Below are 25994 nucleotides of genomic sequence, written 5' to 3'. Positions count from 1 at the left end.
CAGTAAATAGAAGTAATGATACCAAAATTAGGTTTGTTACTTCTTATAATGCACAAACATATTCAGTCAAGAATATCATACAAAAAAATTGGTTAATATTAATGGCTTGTACAAATGTTAAGAAAGTAGTAGGAGAAAGACCCTATTTCTCCTTCAGGAACATGAGTAGTCTCAAACAAAAACTATGTTATAAAGATATGAATTTTAATTCTTTTTCACAAGTAGAGAAACCAGGTACATACAAATGTTTTAACTGTTCTTGTTGTCCTGAAATTAAAGATGGTAACAATTTTCAGTTCATACACCCCATAACAAAAAAACATTATAATTTCAATATAAAAGCCACTTGTAATACAGCATTAGTAGTATACATGGCTACTTGCACACAGTGTACTTCATTCTATATAGGAAAAACTGTGAGAAGGCTAAAGGATAGAATCATTGAACATAGATCAGAAATAAAAAGGGCAATAACTACTAACGCGTTATATAAGCACATAAAGGAACAAGGCAATTCACACAGTTTTTCCTTTAGAGTCATTTGCACTGTTGACAAAACACCACGAGGAGGGATATTAATAATATACTTGAACTAAAAGAGTACCAATGGATAGTTAGATTAGAAGCAGACCACTCTCCAGGACTCAATGACATGGTTACATTGAAACCAGTTTTAAAGCACTTACAACAAACCAGGTTATGGTAATATTTTATTAACATGTATATTTGTTTTAATTTGTATTAGTCTTAATGTATAATGAAATATATCTATGTATGTCATGTGACTATTGGGCTGCAGGTCATATGACTATCAGACCCCTATTTATTCAACATGTCTTCCATTGTAGGATTGTAATGCACTGAGGAAGGGTTTTAAACCTGAAAGCTTTGCTGTATCGTTATTTGTGTTTTATAAAGAGATTTCTCCAGTTTCAGCCTGTTTTTTATGTACTGCCTATCCCATAGAAGTAAGCACATCTGATTCCACCTAGATAGCATTGCTACATAACTTTATTACTAACATAGCTCTGTTATAGCTGGCTATTTGTACGTATTTTTAGTTGAGTTTAGGTAGTGTTACAATTTCGTTGATCATGCATGCTTGCTCTTAAAACATCTGCTTCCATTGTATGAATTTTCTATGGACTACTGCCCTATATCTCTATATTTTTTTTTTCTTTATGTCAACTTGCTGTGTAAATGACCTTTCCAATTTAAATGCCGACTCTACCGAAGCTATCTCCCTATTAGAGTTGAGCTTATTGAACTGCTTCTAAAGGCTCAACACCTGCTGTCATGCTTTAGCAGACAGTGTCGCACTGATATTTCATACCTTGCCATTTAATATACTAATTGGTAGCTAAAATTGAAATAAGCGATACACTAAGCCAATTATAACTCCAGTCAGCTTTACTTGCTCCAATAGATAATCCTGTAATTTATGTTACTGCCTAAGCCATATAAGTTAGCACAACTGATTTCACTAGATAACATCGACATATAACTACACAATTAACATTGCTCTTTCCTAACTATATGTACATATTGTAGTTGAATTTCTAAAATGGTAACAGTACCTGTACTGTACTCTCTGTATGTTCAATTTGTATGAATTACCTTAATGTCTAGATGTTTTAAACAAATTAGAGTTTTTGTGACAAATACCTGTGAATTTTTAGAACTGTTACAGTATCTGTGTTGTTTAATGTACTCTCTATATGTTCACATTGATTGAATTTCCTTACTGACTAGATGTTTTAGAACAATTTTGAGATTTTACTGTTTTTTGTCTAATAACTGTAGATGTGACTGTCCACCTGTTTTTCTGCTGACTGTAACTCCTAATACTATCTATCTCACTACCTCTTTCTTCCTACTATTACCAGCCTGGTGAACCTGTACATTCAGTACCTAAAGACCAGCAAATCACTCTCCTTGAAGTTCTTGGAAGTTGTCTGAACTCTGGAATTACCCACCAACTCCCTGAGAGGCCAGCTTGATTAAGACAGTGAAAGTATGTGCTTTCCTACATACCTGAGCTTTTTACCAATATTTCAGGTTTAAGAACCCTGCTACCTTATGCAAGTTTCCCACTCAGGATAGCCAGCAGCCTACAACCCCCCCCCCCAACTATATTTACCTGTGCATTTAGCCTACGCACACAGACAGCCTATTCTCTCCTCTTGTATTAATTAGCCCAACTCCCTCTCTCCTGCAGCCTGCCCCCCTTGTAAGTGGTCTTATTGCAATTAACACACTGGCCACTAGGTGGTGCCTTACCTTACTGTTCAGTATCACAGGCTCTGCAACTATCTCTCTACTAGACCTCTCAGCCCGACTTTATTGTTCTGTTTTTAGCTTCTTCTCTTCCTAGAACCTGTTCTGCATCTCCCTACCCTTATCCCAGTGTACACTTCTCACTACACCCCAAACTCTCTTACAAGTCTAAGCACCTTACAGTAACCTAACTCCTTTCTCCTGACTATATGCATGCTACACTAGCCTACTAACTTACTTCTGCTTTCTCACACTTTCAAACTTACCTGCTCATTTCTCCCTTTCTACTGATTGTCTCCCTTGGGTGTCCACTCTCTTGTCTCTGCCCACTCCATTCGCCCTTTGGGATCACTCCGCTCCCCTACCCTGCCCCCAAATCTCACCCGCCCCCAGTACTCCTACATTTATAGCACTAGTGACCACACCCCCCTACCTTACCCAATCAGATAAGGAGCTATCACATTGTCTACAGAACATAACATCACTAATTAACTTACCAACCTCCACCCCTATTTACTTAAAGTCATACTACTGCTCCCCCCCACAAGTTCAAGCTACCTATCTCCTCCTTGCTCACCTCCCCAATAATTACTATGCCCACAACAGTTACTCATTCACAACTTAAACTATTTATCTGCTTATCACTTTTTTCCTCTCTCATTACTACCTACCTCTTAACCTTCTATGAATATCCACTTTACTCTACTCTCCCTTTTCCCTCTAAACATACCTCTACAACTATATCAACGTTCTCTCATACCTTCATAAATCTCACTCCCCAACCCAACTACATACTAACCAAATACCATAGATTTGCCTACGTCAAATTAAGCAAATCAAAATCTAGGAAACTAATCAATATCTTTCACAAACTTCTCCAGCCAAAAGGTTTTAAACTCCTCCAATTACTATTGGATGGAGACATTAATCCTAACCCTGGCCCACACCACCCCAATACCACCACCTACAAAAAACAAGATAAAGCTACTTCTCTATCATTGACTACTCCCATCAACTCTCTCTCTATTGCCTATCTCAATATACGTAGTATTTGTAACAAAACAACTCAAGTCCATGCCCTTCTAGAAATCCATCAATTTGATATTCTATGTTTAACTGAAACATGGCTAAAGCCTTCCATCAAGGACAATGAAATCACCCCACCTGGGTATAACATCTTTAGACTTGATCGCACTGCAAAAAAGGGAGGAGGGGTAGCAATTCTCTATAAGGCACAATTCCAAATTAGTATTATAGATCAGACTCTTTGCCTTGATAAACCGGCAGAGGTGATCTGCTCCAAACTTCAAGTCACCAGCAGTAAAGCCATAAATATCATATGTGTTTATCTTCCCCCAGGAAATAACATCCTCACTCGAATGCATCCTCAGTTCACTCTCTACCCATCTCCCTCAAGAAACACTAGTCCTAGGCGATTTCAACATTGATTGGAATTCATGTAATAGTACAAACCCCACCTCCCATATAAACCTACATGGCTTTACCCAACTCATTAATAGTCCTACCAGAACCAATAAAACCAACAACAATGAAACCACCTTAGACTGGATTCTTACTAATACTTCTCAACTAACCTACGAAGCAGGTATCCTCCCAGAAGACCTAAGTGACCACTCACTTACTTATGTTATCAGGCATAAAACCGGCCTAATCTTACCTACCACATACAGAACACTACATTAAAAAAAACAATTTAACTCTGAACATTTTCTAGCTGAATTAATACAATGTAATTGGTCCCCACTAAAATTTCTCCCACTTAATGAAGCAGTAGAATACTTCAATTCCACTTTCCCATCAATCCTGGATCACCACGCCCCTAGTCGAACTATTAGAACCAAAGCTAAACCAGCTCCCTGGCTAACCAACAACACTAGGCAGAAAATCAATCTAAGAAACAAATCTTGGACTAAATGGCGTTCCACTAAGAATCCAACTGACCACCAAAACGTCAGAGAGCTCAGAAACAGTACAAAAAAGCCATCCTGACAGACAAAAAGAACTACTACCTTCAATTACAACAAATCTCCAAAAAGGAACCTAAAAGGTTCTGGGCCAGTATTAATAATCTCCTATCCCCAGGCCAGTCTATCACACCTAACCCTCAAGACTCTAACCCAGATAATCCCACACAAATAGCCCATGACTTCAATTCATTCTTCACTAATACTATCCAAACTCTTGCTAGTCACCTAACTCCTGACCCCTCTAAGCTACTCTTACCTGCTTTAAATGCATCTCCTTCCTTTCATTTCCAACCTGTATCAACCTCCTTCATCTTATCACTGCTCAAAAAACTAAGACCTACCACCCCCTCTGCAGACAAACTTCCTGCTGAATTCTTACAAATAGGAGCCAATGCTATTTCCTATCCCATTTCTATACTGATAAATAGATCCATAAATGAAGGAATTTTCCCCTCTATCTGGAAGATATCTCACATCATCCCTCTACACAAAGGAGGTAAGTCTAATGACCTCTCTAACTTTCGTCCCATAGCACTTCTATCACCTATAGCTAAAATCATGGAAAAATGTATCCACAAGCAACTTCTTAACCACCTTCTACATCACAACCTACTTGCTAACTGTCAGCATGGTTTCAGACCCTTCCACAGCACTACCACTGCACTACTCTCCTTTACCAACTCGATCAACTATAACCGCAACAATAATTACCTGTCATCAGCAGTCTTCATTGACTTATCTAAAGCATTCGACATGGTTAACCATAAACCTCTTCTACACATACTAAAATCTCTCTCACTTGATTCTCCGTCCTTAACTTGGTTTACATCTTACCTAGAAAACCGTCAGCAAGCAGTTCTCTGGAAAAATATATTATCTAATCTCCTTCCTATTTCTTTAGGTGTACCTCAAGGCTCTGTCTTAGGCCCCCTTCTATTTTCTATCTTTATTAATGACCTCCAATCAGCTATCCCAAACTCAACCTGCATACAATACGCAGACAATTCTACTATAATCTGCACTGCTAATTCACTAAATGAACTCCAGTCACTCACCCAAAAAGCTTTTACCACTGTTGAACAATGGTTCTGCGACTGTTGCCTACTCCTTAACGCCAAGAAAACCAAACTGCTATTGTTCTCACCTTCCCGTAAAACTGCCCCACTCAATTTAACTCTTACTTCCGCTGACAACACCCTTATTTCTCCAGACTCAACTACTAAACTATTAGGAATAACTATTGACAATAATCTCAGCTTTGACTCCCACATCAACAACACTATTAAATTAGTTAATAAAAAAATTGGATCCCTTTACAGAATCAAGCCCTTCCTTACACCTGAAGCAAGGACCATCTTAGCCAGATCTCACCTTATCTCTACTCTTCTATATGCTTCCCCATCTACACTAATCTCTCCAAAAACAACCTCAAGAAACTAGCAACATCTTACTATAACATTGCTAGATTTGCTTCAGGATTCCCATTTAGAACTCACCATTGTCTGAACTTAAAACAACTAGGTTGGCTTGAACTTCCAAACCAACTCATTCTTCAGCAGTTGTTAATAGCTCACAAGATCTTATACCATCCAACTAAAATACCTATACTCTCTAACCTCATTTCACCATACAACAACCTGAAACATCTACGCTCTTCCAACAAACTACTGATTAATATAACCAAACCCTCTAACTCTGCAGGTGACTGTCTCTTTTCCAACTCTGTTGGAAAAATGTGGAACAATCTACCCTCTGATATCACATCTTTATCCTCTCTCCCACTTTTTAAAAGACAGTTGAAAATTCATCTCAACAAACACTGGCTTTGCTCCTGCACCAACCCAGCTTAACTCTTCCACTTCCTCTCAATCTATTCTTCGTCCTTAATTCTTACTATCGCTGCTCCCTTACCCTTGTAAGGTCTACCTGATATAACAATTTTATAGATATATGTTATCCCTCGCATACTGTATAACTATAGCAAAAAAAAAAAAAAAAAAAAAACTTTATTTAACATATTCTGTTCATTATATTTTTTGATTTTTGCTCCGATTGTATTTGTGTACTTAGTGTAATCACAACCTCTTTCTCTACCTGTTTGTATTGTATTGCCTATCTTTGTTTAAACTTATCATAACCATTGGAGCTTTTCTCCCCGGGCCTCTACTGAAAATGGACATATATCCAGCTAGACTAGCCCGGTCAACAAATGTAAAATAAATAAAATAAATAAATAAATCAATCAACTATACTAGAATTAGTGAATATAGTAACAGTTACAAAACAAGTGGAACTGAGACCTTTAGAAAAGGGTAGGAGCAAATTACATAGGAAAGAATAGGAATTGTGGAAACAATACATACAAGGGAGGAATGATGTTTAAAAGGCGGCAGGACTTAAATGAGCTATGTAATGTTTGAGTGAAAAAGACTCAGTAGATTGTAAGTGATGTATAAGGTTTGCAGCTAGGAGTGTGTCTGCGTGGTTTGTGATGTAAAATGCTTGCAACCAGGATTATATTGGCGTGGTTTATTTTCATTTGTATAAATGTATGATTGCCTATGGAGTTAGTGATGGTTTAATAAAGATGTTTCTTATTTAAAAAAAGGCAGGAATTGAATAACTTATGTAATGTTGCTTAGATTATATGATATATAGCAATAGATATGAAATAAAATGTTTATGTTAATTATGGTGCGATTACTTTTATATGAATGTAAATTTGCCTGTGTCACTAGTGATAATTCAGTAAAGGTGCATGGAAAAAAATGTGCCAGAGGGAGAAATATTTGTAATGCTGTTGCCAGAATCTTTGTCCATGTCTTTTAGGACAGGAAGCTGATACATCCTTGCCAGCAGAATGAGGGATACTCTCTAGCTTTTTCCATTTTTCATCGCCCACCAGCCATGACTGGACTACTGTATCACTTTAGGATCACATCAGGCTCTGTCAGTGACCCATGGTAAAAACTATTATTGGGTCAAGGGATCACTAGGAATGACAACTTCCCCCACAGCACTGCATGTACCCTAACATCACCATATAACTTGTATGAATGTTTCCTTAGTAACTCGGATTTGTTTTTAGTAAAATATACTTGTTTGGGAGAGATTATTTCTGTCATTAACAATTTAGAATTCCAAATTTCTGGGCTTAAAGACCACTGCATAGTGTCCCTTTAGGATCTGCCCATCCTGAGGAATAATCCAAATTTATATTGACTCACCAAATGAAATTTCTGCAAGTATAATTATTGAAAAATTAAATTGATGAAACCCACTTTCAGTGAACCCTGACATCCTCTTTTAATAAAACTCAAAGCATGCTTATTTTTGCAGAGGGAAAAGAACCTCTGCACTGCATGTATATGGATCTATTTCACATAATCAAATACTCACTTACAAGAAACTCTCTTCGTCAAGATGAAAACAGTGAATGTTCAAACATTCACATCAGTGGATTTTTACACAGGGAATAAAAGTAGTTGGCCAACATTCAACCTTCACACACAGAGCTGTATGTTAAACCCACCCAGGTGGGCGGGGGGGCTGCACCCCCAACTATATCTACCAACTCCGACATCACACAACAGTGTGGAAAAGGGCAAATTTCCCAATGTTGGCCAACTGCCTCCATTCCCTGTATAAAACTTTGCTGATTTTCCCGTTCGCCTAATTGAAAATTCGCTCTTTTTATCCCAGCAAACAGTGGTTCGCAACAGTGAACATTTAATTATCTGAAGTAGACCTATATATATATATATATATATATATATATATATATATATGGGTCTACTTCACATCACTGAAATCCCATTTCACTGACTTTCATTTCACCGAGACCAAATCACCTAATTTTCAAAATACTGAAAATTAATTTCAGTGAATCTCACTTCATGAGCCATAGACTTGATGTGGATTTCCATTAACCTTTGACTTATTTGTGGTAAAAATAATTTCTGTAACTTACCAATAGTCGTGTAGAAAGTGGTGCTGTATTGTTTTTAAATGTGGGTATGTCTCTTTACATTTGTATGGGAAGTATCTAAAGTAATATGGCAGATGTTTTGTGCAGTCCCAGCAGTAGTGGCAGTGTGTAGGGTATTGTAAGGCAAGTAAAAGGTATATGCCCTTTTCCCCCACTGTAGTGTGATCCTGGAGTTAGTATATATAGTCAGGGGGGATGTGGGAGGCACACTGGGTGTGGGCGGCTTAGGCCCCCACTTAGGTTTTATATTGTCTGGTTTCTGTTAAGAGGGTAAGTAAGTAGTTTTTAAGTTCTGGAAAGAGATAATTAGTGTTGTGAGTGTGTTTGTCTATGGTTTCCCATTTAGTCTTTTGAAATTTAGCATTATAAGCTTTTGGTGAAATGAGATTCAGTGAAATGAGTTGTTAGTATTTTGAAATTTAGGGTTCCTATTAGAAGAATGAAAGTCCAAGATATCGAACGGCTGTATACGCGAAAATGACGTTCATCGACGTGTTTTTTGTGAGATTGCAGTACAGTGAAAATCAGGAAATTTGCCCTTTACTTACTGTAGTGCGATCTCGGAGTTGGTATATATAATTAGCGGGGGATGTTCGAAGTCCAGCATTTTCTCTGTTTACAGTGTTCGATTATATGAACTTTCGTTCATATAATATAGACCCAAAATTTGGTCTTGGTGAAATGAAAGTCAGTGAAATGAGATTTCAGTGATATGAAGTAGACCCATATATATATATATATATATATATATATATCAACTCTATAGTCAACAACAGTGAGACTGTGCAACCTTCATTAGTGATGACCATAGTTTTCAGTAAAGTTACTTGTCCATAACTGCAATTCATACAACTGACTAACCCCTAGTATTCTTTATTTCTACATGAATATGGTTTCAAAATTCTCCTTCAACCAGCACTTGCACTTTTCATTTTTTTCCAGAGGCTCAGAAGAGGATGTGAGCTACTGTTTAATATACTTGATGTGCAAAGGGCATGTCTCATTCTTATGAGTCAGAAAGGTCTCAACAAAATGGATGAGATGTTTATCTCATTTTTTCTGAGAAGGGAAGTCGGTAGGCAGACACTAGTTAATAGTTTTTTTATTAAAATAACAGTGGTCTTTCTGTAGTATGGAAAAAAGACATTTGACTAGGACAGTTGCTACCTCAAGTATACATATAAGAGGTTTATGTACAGCATGCATTTATGTTGCAGCCCAGTGGTTTATTACCATATACATTTGCTCAGCGTTATAGCTTGGATCTGCATTCTAGGAACACATGTCCTTTGAAAGGCCCTCTGGCCTATGCACTTCATATATATCAATTTGTTTCTCTCCACCTCATCTTTGACAAATTTCTTGAGTCCTGTCCCAAAGGCGCAACCCACTTCAGGAGAAATCCTTAAGTAAAAGAGTACTGATATGAGCCCTCTCCAAATTTGTGGATCCTTAAGGTCTTCTGAAGCTGATCTCCATTTTAAATACCCTCTGTTCCTCTCTAAGCACTGATGAACATTTGCCACTTAATACCTTTACGAATAGTTAAAGGAAATCTAGCAAGGATTAGTGATGAACTATTTACACTGAAATGTTAATTTCATTAAAGGAATGTATGGTGACTCACATGGGTATGAACAGGAGTCTGGAGTGCTGGTATAGGTTAAGAGAGCTTGTGGTGAGTGTCAACAGCAGCACTGTTATTTCAACCAGGATCAGAGAAAAACAATGTAATCTCAGTTGCAGTAAACACATCATGAGTTCTACATGAAAATTTACAGATATCCTAATTTCTCATATGTCAGTACCTTCCTCAACAAAACATATCAGCTTAGACAGTATCCATATTTTGATTTATTTCCCTTCTGTATGCATGTCTCCACTGTTAAACTATTACTGTCGTTTCAATGCCTGCCTCCAATCTGTATTGTTAATCCAAAGAGGTAAATCCCGGAATTTTCCTTGATGTCAGATTATTGTTTAGTGCGGTGAAAAACAATCATTTTGTTTACGATCCCTAGCTATTACAATCACAACTGACAGAGTCTGTTACAATGTCAGCTTTCACCAACTTCAGACTTTGAAGAAACATGGACACTGCAGGCGGCAATGGACGGTTTGGACAGCCAGTTAGCTTCTAACATAGCTATCGTGTAAACTGCAGCAGATACTTTTAATTAATAATTTAATACTAATACCACCCAAATAAGAATCTCTGTTCATCTATTCAACACAATTATTAGTTTTCTTACTGTTTTGAAACTCACAACACACTCAGGTGGAAAAAAGACATTTTCTTGCATCTCTCCTGCTCTATAAAAAATAAATAAAATGTAACAGTCGCGTATTCTTACTGGTTTGTATTTTCTTGTTCTCATGCATCCTTTCTGCTGCAAACTGTTGTTTTCTTGCACACTCTTGGCTTATTTGAGGGTAAACATATTAATTACCTTTAATTTTCTGCATGGCTTCTAATGTAAGCTCTGTATAATTTTAATCGTTCTCTGAACCACATCTGTCCTGCCTGTGGTCTTGCAGAGAAAAGGTCTTCAAAACTCTGCACAATGCTGATAGTACAGGTTATCCATCTATACTGTGGACATCTCCTTAATGATAAGGACTCAACAAGATGTCTTTGCTGTTCCAAAAGAAGGACAGCTTCCTGCAATAACATATGTCTATTTAACAGACTCTGGCTAATTCATAATCCTTGGGGGTTTACACCCTGATTTTTCTGCCTTTTTTTCAGGGAAAATAATAACTTGTTTCTTCTGTCTTCTTTTGTTTATCCATCTTGATAAAATTTGTGAACCAGACATTATTGTAGAGTAAGAAATATTCCTGTAACTTGATGTTTGTTGTTTGCATGCATGTCTTAATTCCATTATATTTATATCCAATTCGAGCGCTGGTAACTCAATCTCGTTTTCCTTTAAAATAATTAGATGTGTGCACACTGTCAACTGCTACATAACCGTATTGGATGGTCGTGCACCATAGCTGGTGATGGTAGTGTATTATAGCAGGTGATGGTAGTGCACCATAACAACAGATGGTAGTGTACTATATCACGCAGTGGTAGTGCACCATAGCAGTTGATGGTATTGCACCATAGCAGGCAATGGTAATGTACTATAGCAGGTGATGGTAGTGCACAATAACAACAGATTGTAGTATACTATAGTAGGCAGTGGTAGCACACCCTAACAGGTGATGGTTGTGTACCCTAGCAGGTGATGGTAGTGTACCACAGCAGGTGATGGTAATGTACCACAGTAGGTAATGGTAGGGAAACACAGAAGGTAATGGTAATGCTCCAAAAGCAAGTGATGGTTGTGTAGCATAGCAGGTGATGGAGGTGAACTATATCAGGTAATAGTAGTGCAACACAAAAGGTCAGGTAATAAGCTGAAGGCTGACTATATATTGTAGATTTGGGTTTGATTTTCATAGCATTCATATGTATATTGTACAACTCTAATTAGAGCCACTTAACCAGATCAGAGCTCCAAGTCATCCCTAAAAGCAGAAATGGATTCCTAATGGGTTTCATTGGTCAAAAACAATAAATAAACATAAACTGTAAACCTAATGGAGTAGATTAGGGTAGAAATCTGGTATCAAATAAATAAACACATGCTTTGAAGAAAAATGAGATCAGAAGTATCATAGCATCATGGTAGAGTACTAGGCTATCAATTCCAGGAACCTTTTTTTCAACCCTGCTTCCCAGTAAAATTTGATTGGTTTTGGTTTTTAAGGGTTTTGTGGGGATATATATATTTGGACATGAGTGACCAAGCATCTACAGACTTCCTCTCTCTAATCAAATGGGACTAGGACTACCCTTTTCAGGGACCTATATATGGCCCGTGACTTAAATAGGACATGCTGGAGAGACAGATTTATCTACCCGCGACTGCCGTGTCTTTGAACAGGCTACCAATTCATGTGAAACAGAGCACCTCTATGACACTGTTCATGAGGAACCTGGACAAGTAGATGGGGTACCGTAAATCCTTACCAGGGATAGCGTCCATAAATCTCCTGGACATGGGCAGTCAACACTAAATGCAATCTCAGGTATTGACCAGCATTTCTATGGTATTACATTGGGATGAATTGGCTAGGCTTAAAATGACCCCCGGGTCGATAGCCTAGTAATCTACTATGATCCTATGATCCTAATAGAGACATAGGTGCCAAATCAAGAGCTATGTTTATGGTTTCCAATCCACTGACCCAAGTTTCATTTAAATAAATGCAGGGATGAGTTCTGCTTCACATGGATGGGAAGCCTGTTCCACAGAAGGGAGGGCCTCTGAGACACATAACTGCCCCAGCAGCATGTCCTATTTATGTTGCGGGCCAGGTTTAGGTCTCTAATGCTATTTGTTTTACAGGTGTGCAATAGCTCCATTAGAGCTGAATCAGATGATACTTTGTAGGCCGAGCATAGATCACCACTCAGCAGCCTGTAAGAGACTGAATATAAGGACAAGGCCTTTAAACGGTCTGCATAGGACTTGTTTTCTGCGCCATATTTTTTTGAGGAATCTCTGAGGACACTCTAGTTGTTGCATATGTCTGTCTAGGTATATACCTAAGGAGGTGTTATACTTGACTGGTCTTATGAGAGCAGAATATAATGGAACAATGACATGTTTGGATCTAGATGTCATACCCCTGCTTATAAGTTGTGCAACACAGAATGAATTCCTCACTACAGTAAACACATGATGGTCAAATGTCAAATAACTGTCTACATGCATTCCCAAATCCCTGACTATAGAGTCTAGTCTAAGGGGTGTATTCTCAATGTATTAGTTTGCTTGGATGTCCATCTTTCTGAAAAGAACTGTGATGCACTTTTTGATAATGACTTTTAGTCCATGACTTTGGCAGCAGTTATTAATGTGTTTCAGGCCTTCTTGGAAGATATTCATGTCTTGGGGGGATTCAGTTACTGCACCCATTTTACAAAAACAGGGCCAGGATATGTTAGAGTTACCTTATGTAACTGGCAGCCCATCTCCATTAATATGAGCCAGTTAGGTTTTGACATTCTATTAGGAAAATAAATTTATTTTTGATGTAAGCAAGGAGTCAGTTCTATTCCACACCCAAAATAGTTTAATCAGAATCTAGAATTTATTTGCATTTGTTAACCAGGAATTTCTAGCTGAGCAGAACCCTTATTAAGTGAAGGACTAGTAAAAATCTCCAATGAAATAACATGAAAGAGTATGCAGTCTTGAAATATAATGCAGCTAAGATACACTAAATACATGACATAAGTAAACAGTATGAATACCCAGAGGAGTGGATAATAAATGAGTGCGGATAAGAAAATGTTCAAAACATTATAAAGATAAACTCAGGCAAACAGTTATACGATACCAAAAGGAAGCTTTAAATTGTAGAAAATAGTTGTTCACACACACACACACACACACACACACACACACACACACACACACACACACACACACACATATTATATATATATATATATAAAACTATCTGCCTTGCAAACAGGGACAAAAGGTAATGGTAAAGTGTAAGAAGATGATACCAGAGACAGTTGTACAAAATGTGCGGTGACAGCACTCATTCACATGAAAGAAGGCAACACTGAAAAGAAGGGGAAGGATAAAGGGAAGGAATAACAGAAGCAGGGAGAAAAGTATGAACGGCATAGTATGGATAGGGAAGGAGAGTGGGAAAAATACAAACTGATCAGCGGTGCAAAGGTACAGGAAGGAAAGTAAGGCCTTAAAAGTAATAAAAGTCAGGTGGCAAAAGGAGAAAAAAGCAGGGGAGAATGTAAGCAAATGTAAGTAAATAACATCCAAATAATATCTAAACAAAGGTTTAAAAAGATTACACAGAAAAAAAAAATCTGTAAAAACAGCAAGAAAGACCCAACCAATCTAGAATCATAATCATGTAAAACCCCTGGTCTGAATGTACCTATAAAGACTTAAAAATAAGTAAAAATTCATAGGCATTCAGAAGCCTTGTAGCTGAAACACTGGTATGTCCTTAAGGGTAATTTGCATATATCCCATGGGCCTTCACTACAGGAGGTTTAAGGTTTTATGTAGTGAAGTTTCTATTTTGGCTGGGTCTTTCTTACACTTTTTACTCTAAGGTAAGTAAATCAGACTGAGTGATAAGGCAATAGCAACAGAGAGGTTCCATATTTGCTGCACCCCTCATGATCCCGGTTTACAGTAGTGTAATCACAGTGATTAACATTTATGGTCCTACCATTAGCAGTTCATTTTATCTGTTAACATCCCTTTAGTTGTGCAGCATAATCATTTGCCAATTTCACTGATACCTAGTCTACCTGAACAAGTGAGAATCTAGCTTCATTATTGACTCTGGCTATGACAGCCCAGTGAAAGGTAAGTATACACGGCTGCCATAGAGATATAATGATACCACAAGACTAAGCAATCTTTGGATCACTTTATGACATTGTTTCTTCATCTTCTATCCTAATTTGCTTTACAAGACCCTTAACCTTCCAGAATGCTAATACACAAGTACTGGTGTCCCCACAGGTGTGTTATGCAGCACTAAGGAAGCTTATACAAGCTTGAATTAAAGTATTCTGATAATATCCTCTGAAAATTTATTTCATTTATGGATCTCCGCAAGGTTCAACAGTTGCCTGGAATTTTCAAGTCCCTACTGTTACCAAGCATATAGGTAGGACTTCCTCATCAATCTATACCTAAGGACTAGGAACTGCAAATCCCAACCCTGTGCAGGCTTTCTTGGACAACTACTTCTTCAAATTGGGGGTTGGCATAATGGCTGAGTTGTTTACCTCACAAACACAAGGTACAGTGATTGATTCTCACCTTTGGTCACTGTCTGGTTATTGGTGCGATGTATAATAGTATATAGACAGATTGCCCAGTATTTACCTATGAAATTATAAAAAAAATCTATGGGACACTGCAGATTTCCTTCAATGATTTTTGATTGACTGTCTTGCATGATCTTGTTCACTCAGCTTACAACCAACAGGACCAATTAATATCAAGGAGCATTTACTGTGGGCTAAATGTGGTGGAGAGATGACAGTGAAATTTATGAACCGCTAGACATCATTTGACTGTATACTGGACTGGGTACCCAGCAAGCAGAGGGATCACTAGCAAACAAAGGGCCTTAACCTGTATAATGACTGGGTGTATTATTTTTTTATTTACTGACATTTGTTTACCAGGAAAGTCCAAATGGGCACAGATACCCTCTTTTAGCAGAAGCTTGGGGAGAAAAGCTCCAAGGTAATACATTTAATGCAGTCAATATTTACAATAACAAATTTTATAATGCAGTTTCAATGAACACACAGCATATATGTCAGTATAATAAAATTTGTATCGATTTATTAACAAAAATTAATTTACATGCATTGTATTGGGATTTTAAAGATAGAAGAGCAGTGTATAAGATGGGTAGTAGGAGTAATTAAAGCAATACATCAAAGTAATGTATTAGAGGGAATAAGCACGTTTAGTTGTTAATAGAGTAGTAGTGATAGAACATTAATTTGGTTGGCTAATTAGAACTAGGTAAAGTAGTTGAAGTAATATAATAAAGTCTTGCATTAGAAGGGGATACATGGGTTAAATGATTCTGTGCTTTAAAGGTAGGTTTAAGAAGATGATGAAAGATGTTAAGAGCAGCTATGTTCCAGAACAGGAGAAGGGACAATACCAGGAGGCAGAGAAGTCTTTTATTAATGGTTTAAATAGATAAAGTTGTCAAATAGACCTGCTTGCTATAAGAATTTTATTCCAAGTTCTAGCTACGTTATTGGAATAGACAGTGATCCCAGCAACCCTTTTTGGTTTGTAGATTGTAAGCAATCATTTATCATTTGACCAAAGGGATGGCTTGGTAGATGCATTTGGCGCATGGGGCCAATTGCTGTGCAGGCAAATGGGGTATAGATGATTTTGTGAGTTAAGGTGAATTGGGTATAATATAGATAGTGAGAACATTTGAGCCAGTTAAGTGTTTTAGCGCTAAACAGTGGGGGGGTCTGTTAAGGTTTTTTGAAAGCATATTTGGCAACTTACTTGTTGTTCAAGTTTAGAACTAAGCGAGGCGTGTAGGTTGGTCATGATATGGGGCTCCATATAGTAGACAGGGCAAGAAGTTAAGTGGTAGCTAGAGCTCCCTTGGCAGAGTTTGCAAGGAATTTCTTCACTCTGTGAAGGGTACCTAGTTTTTGATGGGTTCTTTTGATGCTGTTGTGGATATGTAAATGGAATTTAAGATTGTAATTGATTGTCATGCTAAGTAGTTTTATATGTGAGGTAACTTCAATCATGGTATTATTTAAGGAAGAAATGTTATTGTTATTATTATTTTTTTTTTTTTTTTGCATGGAAATGAGATTTTGGAAAAAAAAAGAGAAGCAATTTAGGTTTTGGGGGGGATTTAGTAGCAGGTGATTATCCTGTAGCCAACTTTCACCAGAGATAAAGGCTTCTTGAGTAATTCTCTGAATATGTATGATGTTACCTGAAGTGTACATTAGATCAAAATCACCAGTGTATTTTATGAGGGAAGCTTGCCGAGAGGATTTATGTAGATTGTTAGTGGATATGTTGTATCTTTCAGCTTTTCCCCGTTAGGGGTCGCCACAGCGGAACTCTGGTCCGCTAATGATTGGCAGTAGATTTTTACATACCGAGTTGCCAGCCCTGATGTACAACCTTCAACGAAGGTACGCCCATTCACGCATGCCTCCACACAGAAGACGATTTAGCTGAGACTTGAACAGGACGTCTTACTGTGAGGTGACAACGCTATACTGAAGAGTAGGGGGCCAAGAATGGATCCCTGTGGCATGCCAGTATTGACAGGAAGGAAGGCAGAAAAGATGGAGAGCCAGTTAGCAGACTGGAATCTGCCAGTTAACTAGTTATTAAACCACAGTAGTGTGGATTGTGATAGCACTAGGGAAGACAGTTGGTAGAGGAGTTTTTGGTGACAGACTAGACCAAAAGCTTTAAAGAGGTCAAGAAATACCAAGAAAAACAAGTTTGCTTTTGTCTTTGTTAAGTTTGCTTATAGATTAGCTTATGAGCTGTGGTTCGTTGCAGATATGTTACATGTTGGGGAGGTTATGTGAACGTTAATAAGGCAGTGGTAGTGCTATGGGTAGGTCTAAAACTATGCTGTGGGGGTGGGGGGGTCAGTAGCTTTTCCTGAAGGATATGTACAAGATGTTTGTGAATGTACTTCTCCAGAAGTTCTGACAAAGGAGGTAATACGGCAGTAGGTTTAAAAATGGTTATATTAGATGAGGTTCCTCCATTATGAAGGTGGGTGATAAATAATTTTTTCCATAGAGAAGAAATGCATGATTCCTTAATAGATCTATTAATTAGCACAAACACAGGATATGCTATGGAGCTGGCAGCTAACTTGTGGCATTCTGCTGGGAGCTTATCTACTGAAGGAGAACAAGGTTTCAATTTAAAGAGCAGCAATTTGATGTAGAAGGTCTGGATGAGTTTTTGGGGGAAACAGCTGTCTGAAGAGAGGGCATATCAGGATTGTTAGGTGGCAAATCTTTAGCAATGCTGTCTATAAAGTGTGTGTTAAACTGATAAGTTATTTCAGAGGGAGTGTTATTTGGGGCAGGATTAGAAGTGATGTTTTTCTTCCAGGATAGCATTAATAAAAGACCAGAAGGGCTTACTGTAGAAAATGTTCTTGTTTGCATTAATCTGTCTTTTAGAAAAGTTACACAGTTCTTTAAAGTGTTGCATGTTTTGGAGATATCTATGCTTTAAACATTCTTTCCAAGCAACATCTCTTTCATTCAATAGGTGCCTGATGTGAGTGGATAACCAAGGAGTAGTGTGAGAAGAAATAGCCAGGGAATTGTTATGGCTAGGCTTGTATAGGCCCTAGGGCCGATAGTCTAGTACCAACCTATGAACCTACCAACCTATGAACCTATGAGTAGGGTTATTCTTTACTCATTTTGCTCTAGCTGGAGACAGACTATTGAGGGTTTTCAGGAAAAGTATGTTAAATTTCTGTACAGCTTCAAAAAAGTGGAATGTTTTTCAGCATAAACCAGTTAAAGGAGCTTAGGATTCTACTAAATGTATCAGGGTTAAAATTAGTGAGGTTATGGGAACTTCTAAGTAAGCATTGTTTGACATAATGGGCACTAACACTGTCTGAATATACAGGGAAGTGGTCACTGAGGGAATCAGAGAGGATGCCACTGGAGACATATTTAATGCAATCAGACACCAATATCCCGTCAAGAAATGAGCCACAGTTTTTGGGACAGTTATAATGTGTGGAGGAGGAAATGAGTTGAGTCAAGCCAAATAGAAGTGGCTAGTTGATCAGTATGTTGTGAAAATAATCTGCCATTCAAAATTAATGTCACCTAGGATTATCTTTTCATTAGAAATTGCATGTGAGATCCAGTTTAAAAAGTTTTCGAGAGTTGTAGCATTATTGCCTGGTGGACTATAGAGTACTGTAATATATAGTGGGTTATGGTTATTTAGTTTAAGATGGGAGACGAGGAGTTCAGCATTATGGAATCTGGGAATAGGTTTATTGTAGGGTAGGGTTTCAAGATAGTCAGAGTATAGTAAAGCTACTCCACACCTTTTTTTTAGTTCTATCAACGTTGATGATATTATATACAATGAGCTAATAAGTGAGATTTCAGAGTCAATTATATGAGATTTTAGCCATGTTTCAGTTATGGCAATAATATCTGGTTTATTGTAGGAGATCCAGGCATGGAGTTTTAACATTTTATCATAGATTCTCTGAGTATTAAAGGAAATACATTTAAGCTGTTTTGGTGAGTTTGAGGTAAGCGGGTTGGGTTTTGGTGATGGTGGTGTGGTTCATGTTTTAGAAGGAGATGGGGGTGCTGAGTAGAAAGGTTTTTTTTGGCTTAAGATGAGTTTTGGAGGCTACTGGGGAGTCAGGATGAGAACAGGGGCCAGGGTGGGGTGAATATCCCCACACAGTGGTAAGAAAGAGGCAAATGGATAATTTTGGTAAACTTGTTTTGGTTTAACTTTAATAATTAATTTTATTTTAGGGTGGAAGGTGTGAGGGTTTAATAACTTAAATTTGAAGTAAAAATTGGGCAGACAGAGGAAGAAATGTATGTAAGATTGAGTGATGTATGGTAATATGTGAAGTGATAAAAGTGGAAAGTAAGGATATAGTAATATTTAAGAGAAGCATGGTATGTAATTTTGTAGAGACATTGGTCAGTGAGACAGGAGCTAAAACACTAGGGTAACAAATTTATAAGGACTAGGAGTAGATAGATGGGGTGGATGGAGTAAGTTGTGATCAGTGTTGTCAGTTAGTAAATACATGTCAGGAAAGAAAGTTGGAGTGCTTAAATGCAGATTGATGGGATAGGAGGTGTGTGCATATTATTATGTTTGGAGTATATCTATATTTGTATGCCTTTAAGAGGGATGGGACATAGGTGGAGTTCTGGGTGGAGAATAGGTCCTATAAATGTAATGTCATGAGGGGTGACAGGGGAATTGGAGTGGGAGGAGACTGTAGTGGAAAACAGCTCCAACACCTGCAGGAAGAGTCTTTAATCTGTTATGTTTTCAATGAAACAATGCTATGTAATAGAAACAATAGTCTAACACATGCTTTGGAAGCACAAGGGCTATGCTCCTCTGTCAGACTGCAGTTACAGTAGAGCTGTTTTGAAGGAGTAAAGTACTGCAAACCACTGTGAATCTTCAGGTAAATTATCCTCAGACAGCTAGCTACAGCTTCACAACAAACAAACTGAGCAGGAAGGTTTGCAGAAAGGAGAGGACCAAACTAAATTTGGCTGAGAGAGCAGCAGAAAGCGTGTAATAAATATTGTGTAAGGTTGTAAGCATGGGTTCTGTGGTAGGACACTGCTCTCTCACTACTATTTTAAGACACATGGACAGTGACAAGTAGAAAGTGAATAATGCAGTGGCCCTAAACAATGTCACAATGGTGCAGTCTGACATCTCTGCTAAAACAGTACCTGTGCGACTGAGCTAAGAACTCAGGTTGTGTGAGCAGCATTCAAGCTTCTATTTTATATACAAGTTAAGAAGATAGATATATATATATATATATATATATATATATATATATATATATATATATATATACACATACAGGTCTAGGACTCTTGCACAAATGCACTTTTTACCGAATCGCGAATGGGCAGACATACTTACACAAAAATGCTTTTCACCGCAGCAGCATTTTCGAGTAAGTATGCCTGCTGTGCCAGTTGTACTATGGTGCGGATAAGGTAAAGTTCCCTTTTCCCCACTGTAGTGCGATCTCGGAGTGAGAATATTAAAGTAGGGGTGTGTGTGGGGGGTGCAGCAGGGCTTGCCCCCCTGCGTAAAAGTAGATTTAATGTTTTTTTTTTTTTTTACACACTTTAGTGAAAGCGCTTTCGTTAAAGTGTGTTCGGTGATAGTGGATTTGGACTGTCAAACTTTCGTTCAACATTCCTAGATCCATATATATATATATATATATATATATATATATATATATATATATATATGTATATAATAAAATATAGAATTATAGGGACCATTATTTATCAAGGGCATTCTACACAAATTCTGGCTAGGTAATAGGGTAGGAGAGTGTACGTGTACAAAAAAACACATGCTGACCTTAACAGCATCATATATGAGTAGTTGACAGTAGGGCAATAAACTACTAGGCTTGCTGAATTAATTCAATCATATGTGTGTACAATAGTTGAAAATGAGTAGTATCTTTTAGAAGAACTGACCAATACAAATGAGGAGTGACAGGATGTCATGAGTGACCACTAACTAAAATTGGTGTTAGCTGGAGGAAAACAGGGAACAGACAGTGCAAAAACAGCAGAACACAAAATAAATATTTATTTTTTTCAAAGCAGTATATTATTTTGTAACTATCTGGCTACTCATTGTGATCAAGAGGGCATAAATTTCCAAGGTTTTTTATGTATTGAAAGGTAGAGATTATGAGAACAGTAAATACTTTTCATTTTAGTTTGAGTCTACTGACTACTGGTGGGAAAGCAAGGTGGACTAAAAGGCTATTTTTTTTTTTTGTGAGAAAGATAACTGGAAGAGAGAAAACCACTGTAATTAGCAAGTTATAGTCATAGTCTCATATTAGTCACCACTGTAGGATGAATACTGAAGTGGAACGAAACTGCTAAGCCATAGGGGTGCTTGCTTTGTTCTTTTCTCTTGACAGGGTAGGCAGTACATTTGAGAAAAGCTGTACTAATAGTGCCATTTCAAGGTGCATGTCTTTTATGTGTCTTGTTTGTAGAGGAGCAGGGGATAATAGTAAACAGTCTGATCAGCTCTATGTGTTGCAAGTCAAGGGTCTCTCTAAAGGCTGTTGTATTATTTGAGGATATGGTTCGCAGTGGCTGGCAAGCACATGGGCATCGAATGTTCCAGGTTCAAAGACATGAGTGAAACTGAGTGGTGTGAGTGAACCTGAAAGAAGACAGCTGTAGCCAGGATGGTGTATGCTTGTATATTGCTACTGTCAGTCTAATGAAAGGCTTCTAATGTAATGAATTTTGTATATATGCTGCATCTTTAATTTCATATCTGCGATATATATTCAGTAGAAAAAGGGGCATTGTGTTAGGGGAGGTGGGGAGCAGCATTAGTGCATGGTGTAAAAAATAAGAATTACACAGGTTTGCGTGCATACATTTAGTCATTATTCTAGTCAAAAACCAAGGTTAGACATTGATAAAGTGACTTCTATACCACGATGTTCCACTTATGAAATCAGAGTTATTCCCAAAGTAATATAGTGCAATATCATAAAAGAAGCTCAGCAACCTGAAATAGGAAATAAATTGTACAGGTACTTGATGTTTAGAACATGGAGAATTTGATTTGATGACATTTTTAGCACTAATACAAAAGAAGTAAATGTTTTCTAAAGGCATCAGCTGTTTTATACATACAACCCCCAAATGAACAAGCTTAAGTAACAGAGGTACTAAGACTCATAAATGTGATTTCTTTGTGTTAAAAAAAGCAGCTATAAAACTGAGCTCAGTTTCAGAATGCTGCCTGAAGCTGTTTGCTTCATAACAGAAATATTTCTGTCAGGCCCACCTGAGAGTTATTCTAAGCAGACAGTAAATGCACCTTCTAGTGGGGTACTCATTTTTTTCTGTGTATTCTGCTTCACATCCCTACCCACCAGCTGTGCAGAGTGAGATTTCCAAATTACCAGCTCACTAATAATAGCCTTATTTGGCAATCAAGTCAGAGTGCAGTTTCAGCACACGCCCCAAAGATAACAAAGACTGCAGTTGCGGAGACGCCTACAGACCTGTCCAAAACTCTGAGAAACAAGACAATATAATTTCAGATTGCTCAAGGCCTGCCTCCCTCCCACAGTAAGAGTTAGCTCATGGCTTCCACTTACCCCCTGTGGGGACAGCTGGGAGGCAAAATTTTACTAAAGATGTGAACCATTTTGTCCCATGGAGTTCAAACAAAGATTTTCTAGCAGTATAGATGCACCACAGTCTATCTATCATACTTTCAAGAGTTGGGTTATTTGAACACATAATATATACCAACAGAAATATTATACCATTTCATTGTGTGCTTGGTACTTACCTACATATCTAATATGAGATCCCAGTGACTTCATCTTCTAAGAAACAGGGTCCATGTCATAAGGCAAAATAACAGTAGGGTATGCTGCAGCAAGAACTCATGTTTCACAGAAAGAGTGGTAAATGAAAGGCCCTGGTCTAGTAAAAGCATGGGAAATTAAGGGTGCTTGATAATGGAAAACATAAAGTCAGGTCCTGTGTTGCATCTGTCAATGTTTACAAACATAAGCAAAACAGATACCATGGATAATTGTTGCTATTGCATAGCAGTCAGGATTTATTTTTCTGACCTTTCATGTACAGATATTGAAATACATCTGCTAATCTACACATAGCAATGGTGCAGATTACATTACAGAGAGACATAGGAATATGTACATGTATTATAATACAAATTAGATATGTTTCACAGCATATGGTACTTCATATAATGTGTGACGAAGGGCAGTTTAGTGCGCGCTCCTGTACATGGTGTGTGTTAGTGTGCATGTGTGTTTGAATACAAACATATAGATAAGGTGTGTGTGTGTGGGTGTGTGTGTGTGTGTGTATGTGTGTGCACGCACATACACATGCATGCACATATGTTATTTTAAACACAGTCATTTGATTTATTTTGATCAAATTATCGTGTACAGATACAGTATATCAGATTTATGTATATATGTAGCATTCACATTACTGTTATTGTTTCTGCAGAGCAGATCAACACTAGTTAAGGTCTAGCATACTGTTTTTTGTAGACTATGGTCTTCTTCTCTTTATCTGATTTTCATTGCACTAACCTACCTTACATGGCTTCTCCATTAAAATTCTACCTGCTTAGCATCCGAAACATCACACTTTTAATTCCACGTTTTTCTTTATTCCAGCTTATTTCCAGCTGCCTTCAATGCATACTTACTAGTTTTCACAATGTTCCTCATCATAACAAGTATTGGCTATTCTTTGGTACTGCAGAAGGTCATACAGAAAGCTTGATGTAAAATAGCAGTTTAAATGTTTTCTGGTGATATATCTATATTACTGCCTGGCTAGTTAGCTGTTCATTTGGCTTAAAAACCCATGTCCACTGTTAGGACAACTGTGGATTTGGATATTAACCTTTATTATGATTAGTATCCAGGCACCTAACTGCAAACACAACATAACATCAAGGATCCATAGTTATAATCAGGCAGGCAGTGTCATTCATGCTATCTTACAGAACTGTGCTCTCGTTTGTTACAAGTAATGACATCATTATGCTCTCAACGTTTGTTACAGGTAATGACATCATTGTTCATAGGTTAGGTTCATAAGTTCATACTAGGCTATCTGCCCTAGGGCATTTATAAGCCTAGCCAGAGTATGTTTGGCTTTCGCCACCCATTTTAAATTAATTTTGCTATGCCCTTTTTCGAGGTTAGTATACTGTGCCTCTGTCCAACAGTGACACAGAAGTGATACCCGGGGTAAACCTACGATCTCCCATCCACTCATCAAGATTCTTCTTGAAGACAGTCAATGAGGGACTCTGCCTAACCTGGACTGGGATTTTATTCCAGAGTGAAGGGAGCCTCTGGGTTATGAATCTGTCCCTCCAGCATGTCCTATTTATTTCAGTGCTGAGGTTCAAGTCTCTCGAGCGTGTAGCTCGATGGGATTTGGATTTTTTGAGGTGCAGCATGTCCCTTAATTCTGGGTTGGACATGTCTTTATACATCAGGCACAGGTCGCCTCTGAGCAGGCAGTATGCCACTGAGTAGAGCTGGAGTTTCTTTAACCGGGCAGCATATGGCATCTGTTTGAGCCCTTTGATCCTCTTGGTGAGGTACTTTTGGGGTCTTTCCAGTTGCTGCAGGTGTTTGGTAAGGTACATCCCAAAAGGGGCATTGTACTCGATTATGGGCCTAATGAGGGATGAGTAAAGAGGCACGATGACCTCCCTTAATCTAGATGTGAATCCCTTCATGATTAGGTGGGCTATATAAAATGTTTTTCTAACCACTTTGGCCACGTGGTTGTCAAATGAGAGATTGCTATCAACTTGGGTCCCCAGGTCCCTAATTACTTCTTCTGTACTTAATGGATTACCACCTATGTGGTAATTTGTGGGCACTTTGTTTTGCCAAAGGGATGACTATACACTTTTTGGCGTTTAGCTTGAGGCCATGGCTCTGGCACCAGTTGTCTGTTTCTATGAGGCCCTTTTGGAGGATGCTTGTGTCGGCTGGAGAGTCGATTATGGTGCCCAATTTGCAGTCATCTGCGAACTTGGTCAGCCACAGTCCTTCTGTGTTGGCCTGTACCTCTGAGAAATATATACCGAACAAGAGAGGTCTCAGGACTGAGCCTTGTGGGATGCCACTTGTAACTGGTTTGGAGTCTGACATGGCTCCAGCAATTCTAACCATGTGGGTTCTGTCCTTGAGCCAGTTTGCAACCCATCTAGTGACATAGGGGTTTATATTTAAGCTGGTGAGCTTATCTATAATGCCCGAGTGAGGTATTGTATCGAAGGCTTTTGCGAGGTCCAGGTAGGCTGTGTGGACCACCTTCCCTTCGTCAATGGCCTTGGTGACTGTTTCAAAGAAGTCGACCAGGTTTAAGAGGCAGGATCTGCCCTTAACAAAGCCAAACTGGGTAGGATCCAGTGTCTGTAGGTCCCCAATATCTTTATTTATGAGGTCCATGATGATCCTTTCCATAGCTTTGCAGACCAAGCTAGTCAGGCTTATGGGGCGATAGTTTCCAGGGTCCGTTGAGGCACCACCTTTGTGGAGAGGGACCACTGTTGCTGTACGCCACTCTTTGGGTACATATCCTGTAGTAAGGCTAAGATTGAACAGTAGTTTTATGTTTGGGTTTAGCTCTTCTTGGAGTTCATGTAGGATGCAGCCGGGACACCGTCTGGTCCCATTGATGCTGTGTTTTTGCTTTGGAGAGGGCGGCTCTTACCTGAGCATCTGAGATGTCAGGGGCAGCACTCTGCTGGGATAGATATTTGCCCTTTTGGTGGGGAGTTTGCACTGAACCTGTCAGCTAG

This window comes from Protopterus annectens, chromosome 13.part0 (genome assembly GCF_019279795.1).
Source record: "Protopterus annectens isolate FY-2018-M chromosome 13.part0, PAN1.0, whole genome shotgun sequence".
NCBI lineage: Eukaryota > Metazoa > Chordata > Ceratodontiformes > Protopteridae > Protopterus > Protopterus annectens.
Note: the sequence above shows the minus strand (reverse complement) of the source record.